We start from the raw sequence: 6,609 nt of genomic DNA on the forward strand, positions 1-6,609 counted from the left end.
GTAGTGTTCTTATGAAGATGAGTATGTACTTGGTGTAGTATAAAGATGAGTTAGTAGGTCACATTATCTAGAATACCAAATCACTACTTATCAATTGATCTGCCGAGAAAGAGAGAAAATGGTTGATTGGACTGGTAAATGAGACCAAGGGCCAGTCTATTTTTCTCAAATTATTCTCTTCCCAGTGCTTTGGTTAAGATATCATCTACTTGATCTTCAATTTTATAAAACTTCATGATTATGAGTCCTTTTTCAACATTGTCTTAAAGAAAGTAATGTCGTACGTCAATGTGCTTAGTTCATTTTTGTTGGACCGGGTTCTTAGCCATGTTCATCGCACTGGTATTGTCACATATTATTGGTATGCATCCTACAATGATCCCAAAGTCTAAGAGGTGTTGTTTTATCCATAAGAGTTGAAAACACAACATGATGCAGCAGCTACATACTCTGCTTCAGCGGTGGATAGTGCAACCGAGTTGTGACTCTTTTGGAGATGATTGAAAACTTTCACATAGTATGACACTGAAAACTGTGTCTGGTCTACTGGCTGTGAGGTATAGTAGGGATCCAATTATGCTTTTGTATTTTGTGTCACCAACTACGGAACTAGTTTCATCCTTGTCAAGTTTGGTGGTAGTGGCAATAGGTGTATCATGTATTTTTGCATCATGCATGTCAAATTTTTTCAGTAGTTCTTTGATGTACTTTTGTTGATGAATCGATGTTCATGATGATGACTGATGGATTTGAAGTCCAAGAAAGAAGTTCAACTCTCCCATTATGCTCATTTCAAATTCATAAGTTATGCAAACTCGACACCAATACGTGCATCTGTTCCTCCAAAAATGATATCGTCAACATATACTTGTATGATTAATACATGAGGGCTCTTTTTCTTGAGAAATAATATATTTTCAATCTTACCTCTTGTATATCCATGTGTAAGAAGAAATGTGGATAACCTATCATACCATGCACGTGGTGTCTGCTTGAGTCCATAAAGATCTTTGTCCAATTTGTATACATGATTAGGATATTCATGGCTTTCAAAACTGGGTGGTTGACGAACATACACTTCCTCTTGCAGATATCCATTCAAAAAGGCACTCTTTACATCCATCTGATATAATTTGAACTCCATGTATGCTGCAAACGCAATCAACATTCTGATAGCTTCTATTCGGGCTACTGGAGAAAATGTCTCATCATAGTCAATCCCTTCCTCTTGATTGTATCCCTGAACCACAAGCCTAGCCTTGTTTCTTGTGATAGTTCCTTGATCATACAGTTTGTTCCTGAACACCTATCTTGTTCCTATAACTATTCGATCTGGAGGTCTGGGAACCAGGTTCCATACCTTACTTCGTTCAAACTAATTTAACTCCTCCTGCATGACATTGATCCAATCCGCATCTAGAAGTGCTTCTTAAATATTCTTGGGTTCTATGACTAATAGATATGTTGAGAAGGCACATAGATTTTGTAGTTGGGATCTGGTTTGGGTTCCTGAGTCAAGAGGAGTGAGTAGGTTCTATAGGGAATAAGATCTTTTGTGTTTCCAGTTATTTGTCTGACTTCTTTCTCTTAGGACTAAAGTAGGAGGACCAGGTTCAGTAGAGACACCGTCCACAGCTGGAAGAGTATCTTCTGTAAGCTCATTTGATTCATAGTTTTGGTCTGGAGTTTCGTCATTATTATTTGAAAGTTCAGTATCCTCATAGTCAGCATCATCAGCATATCTTTTTTACATAGGTTAGATTATTTTTAATAGCTATGTTTCTTTTTTGACACATGTGTGTTTGATGGCTATTTTGTCTATAGTGAGTACAAGGCATATCATAGCAATTTTCACCAGATTTTATAAAATTATTCTTGAAACCTATTCCATGTTTAGTTGAGGATTGACTTCTTTGAATATCATCAAGCATCATGGATGACTTACTCCATCTCATATTGATCTCCAATTCCCTTTTAGTTTTCTCAAGTTCTTCAAGTAGAGCTTCATTCTTTTTAGTTAAAGACTGTAATTCGTTGTTTAGCCTTTTATAGTTTCATCTAGAGAAAAGTGCACATTGTTTTGTACATCTTTTCCTTTCCTAGAGGAGTTCATCCCATTAATTTTTTTCTTGAAGATTGTTCTTTAAGGCTTCTAGAATCTCATTCTCCATTCTCAAGGTTGAATATTCATCCAACATCTGTTCTTTTGCAGCACATGTTGCCTGATATGCATCGATGAGGACACTAGATAGTGATTCTAGTTTCCTTTTGGAATTGAGATGAAGATTTTCTTTGATTTGATGAAAACATACCTTGGACTGCTTATTGTCTTCTTCATCTTCTTCTGAATCTGTTCCAGTCATCAGAGCCAGGATTGTGTCTTTTGACTGATTGTGGTTCTCCTTATCATCTAACTCTACAATTTCCACTAGTGCTAGGAAGTCGTACTTCCTTTCTCCTTCCATTGCCAGTAATGATTGATTTTTAGCTTCAGTCCCATCAGACTCTTCTCTAGAAGAATTTCCCATTGCTGCAAAAGCTTTCTTCATAGTCATGTCAACCTTTTGATTGGTCATTCTTCGATTTGTAGGAATGTATTGATCACTCCTGACATCCTTGGTTCTTTCAGGGTTATTGTTTTTGTATTCCAAAGCCCACAATGGACAGAATTTTGATGAAGTGATATGGACTTTCACACTTGTGACATAGTTGTTCTCTTAAGTCTTTGTCAGTGGTTCTATGACATTGTCTCCTCTGACTTGTTTTCCCTTTTCTCAGCATCCTTTGAAACCTTTTCTTCATCAGTGCTATGTTTTCCTCTTCAAAGTCTTCTTTATCAATGGCTTTAAGAACCAGGTTCTTCTCTTTCCTTTTGCCTCCAATTTCTTTCTCTTGGTTCTTCTTTGCTTCATAGGTCAGTAGACTTCCAATGAGTTCATCCATCATCATAGTGTCAAGATCACATGCCTCAGTAATCGCTTCTACTTTGCTTTCCAAAGATTCAGGAAGAATACATAGGAGTTTCCTGATAGCTTTTCCAATTGGAATTACTTCTCCCAGAGAATAGATTTCATTGATTATAGAAGTGAACCTGGTATGCATGTCTTGAATTGTTTCTCCATCCATCATTTTGAACAATTCATACTGGCGATTCAGATTACCAATCTTGGATTTTTTTACTTGATTGGTTCCCTCGTGGGTAGTTTGCAAGGTGTCCCATATTGCCTTTGCATCCTGACACGTGGATATTTTATTGTATTCATCTGGACCTATTCCACAAATTAAAATCTTCTTAGCCCTTGCATTATTTTGAATTGCCAGTTTATCTTCGGTATTCCACTCCTTTCTGTCCTTTGGTACGTGTGTTGTCCCATTAGTTTTAGTCTTCATAAGTATAGTGGGTCCTTCAAGGATAACATTCTAGAGATCTGGACTATCTCCTATCAGGTGATCCATTATCCTGTTTTTCCACCATCTGTAGTATTTTCCATTGAATAGTTGTGGCTTTGTCTGTGATTGTCCTTCTTGTGTAGTAGGTGGTGCAGCCATTGATCCTTTTCAAGATTTGAATCTTTGAGTGAATAGTCCTGCTCTAATACCAATTGAAAAAACTTGTACCACCTAATTATTTCAAGAATCAAGTTCTTGAACTAGTGACACTAATGTAAACAGTAAGAACAAGACACAAAATTTATTGTGGAAAACTTTCTTGCTCAAGGGAAGAAAAACCACAACCTACACCTCATAGAATTTCCACCATACTTTACTAACTTTCAAAAAGCAGTTTAGATTACAAATCAATAATCAACGAACTAACTTAAACTCCTAACTCTAACGGTTAACTATAATCGCAACTCAAACTCTCCAAGAAGTCAAACTCACTTCTTGTTATAAGCCTCACTTTCTATCTTAGAAAATTATAACTCAATAATATCCCTAAGTAGAGTTCAAATACATGAATTAACTTTTAGAAAGAAAAACTAACTCTAGCTCTTCTTTCTTCAATGTTTTGCTCTTGAGCTGCTGCTTTGCCTCTTGCTTGACAAAAACTCTCGATAGTAGATTGCAAAACCAAACCCTCCTTTGTGTGACCTTTTCCTTTTATAACATTGGTTTTTAAAGACCTAGTTGAGTCCTACAAGAAAAGTGCAACTTTTTTTATTGTTTTTCCTTATAGAAGTCTTAATTGTGCCGTCTTTTCGTATTTCTGCGTTTTTGACTTATACAAGGATTTGTCCAATTTTTTTCGCGCATCCAGCGAGTGAACCAGGTTCCCATAATTTGGTTCTCAATTGTCATTATCAAAACCTTCTTGAATGGTGTCAACACTTTAACGGATGAAAGATCAAACATTCGTTGCTTAGAGAGATGTGGATTTAGTGGAAGTTTGGAGCTTTCATCGCCACACTTTGAGGCCAACATGAAGATCTATAGTAAGAAGCTTGAGCCAATTTCATCTCAGACATCTAAAACTCTCACATATGCCATGAAATAGAGTCTTGGAAAGACACATTCATATATTTGCTTGGGTAAACTTCAGTCGATACTCCTCATTCACTGTAGATATTATCAAACTTTGGCATTGCGAGTTATTCATTTATTAATTCCCTCAACAGGTTAAGTCCGCAAAGGGCTAATACCGCTATTTAAGAGTTTTTCATAGAGGATCTGTTGAGTATGCTAACCTTAGTAATGCCTATCATAAGTAAGTGTGGCAGCGGTATCAGAACTAGGACAACCGGACCGGTATCTACCGAAACCGGCCGTGAAAATGGTGGTTCCGTCATAAGTAAGTGTGACAGCGATATTAGAACTGGGACAACCGGACCGGTATCTATCGGAACCGGACCGGTACCGATAATTCATATAATGGTCGTCCCGGTCCAGTACATATCGGGACGGACCAGACCGGTATTCCGGATTTTTTTTTAATTAGTTAAATTAACTTAATTAATGAATAAAAAATTCTAAAATACATTATTAATTTAATATTTCTTCCAAAATACATTTTTAAAGTTTAAATTTTAAATTTTCAAAGTTTAAATTTCGAAGTTTAAATTTCTAACTTTTAAAATTTAAAAAATTTAAAGTTTAAAATTTCAAAATTAAACTTTGAAAAATTTAAATTTTTAAAGTTTAAAATTCAAATTTCGGGCTTTTAAAGGTTAAATTTCAAATTTGAAAATAGAAGTTTAAACTTTTAAACTTTTAAATGTTTAAAGTTTGAAAGTTTGAAAGTTTGAAATATTTAAAAATTAAAATACATGAAAAATACTTGAATTAAATTGAAGACAATAATTAAAAAAAAGATAAGGCGAATAGCCTATCATTTTATTTATAAAAAAGTAGTTAGTACAATTTATATTACAAATTACAAATATTAGAAGAGTACTTAATCGACGCAACCACCTTCTAGGAAGGGTTCTGTTTTAATTAGGCCTCGAATTATCTAATATTTGTATTCTCCAAAATAGTCTCATCTTAATTCTTCTAACATTTCTCTAGTTACTTGTTCTGGAAGTGGTTGTATACCTTGTTCCTCCAATGCATCCATTTCGTCTTCACTTGAATCTACCAAAATATTGTCAACATCATATTCAAATTGGGCAGGTAGTGACGGACGCCCAAAATTCCTACGCTCCGCATTAATCCAATCCCTAAAGAATACTGATATCTCTAAACTGTCAGATGCTAACGAATGTCTATGCTCTCCTATTTGAAATCTGGCTGCACTAAAGGCTCCCTTCGAAGCTACTGAAGATGCCTGAATAGCAAAAAAATCTCAAACAATCCTTTAAAGCTTTGGAAATGCCTTGCCGTGGTTCCTCCACTAATTCAAAAGGTCGAGTTTGCCTTCTGCATCCTTAATGCTTTCCATTCCCTGATTAAGAAATTCATCAAAAGTATTTTTTTCGTTAGAAGTTAGTCCTAGATAACTTTCTAACATATCATCAGTATTATCTTCAGAATATTTACACTTAGATGTTGGGATTCTTCTTGACGTACTACTTCATTTAAAATAGTAGAATTATACAAGTCATATAATTTTCTAGCTTTATTTTTAATATTATATTTAACTGTGGATAAACTAGGTTCTTCATCATCTTTAATACCTAAATTTAAATAAAGATTTTTAACCATTATTGATGCACCAACTTCTTTGTATGTTGGATTTAATAAACAAACAGTTAAATAAATTTGTGAAATAGGAAAAAAAATATTTTTAAAATTTTTCAATCATCTTAGCAATAAAATATTTAATTTTTTGTTTATTTCAATAATCATAAAATTTAGTCAAAATTGCATAAATATTTGGTAAAATGGAACAAATAGTAGGGTAATAAAGTCCAAAAATTTATTTTGTAGCTAAGAAAAAAAACTTTTAAAAACTCCACAAGTTCTTTTACGTCATCACAGTCTGTTTCTGAAAGTCTATAATCCATATCTGTGTTATGAGCATTCCAAACCATTTGCAAATGTTTTCTATATTCATAAGCTACCTTAAGCATTTCATATAAAGAATTCCACATAGTAGCAACAGTTTTTGGAATTTTTCTATATGGGAGATTAAATTCATGACACCTACTTTCAAATTTTTTATGTTTAGAT

This window comes from Solanum dulcamara, chromosome 2, assembly GCF_947179165.1.
Source record: "Solanum dulcamara chromosome 2, daSolDulc1.2, whole genome shotgun sequence".
Classification (NCBI taxonomy): domain Eukaryota; kingdom Viridiplantae; phylum Streptophyta; class Magnoliopsida; order Solanales; family Solanaceae; genus Solanum; species Solanum dulcamara.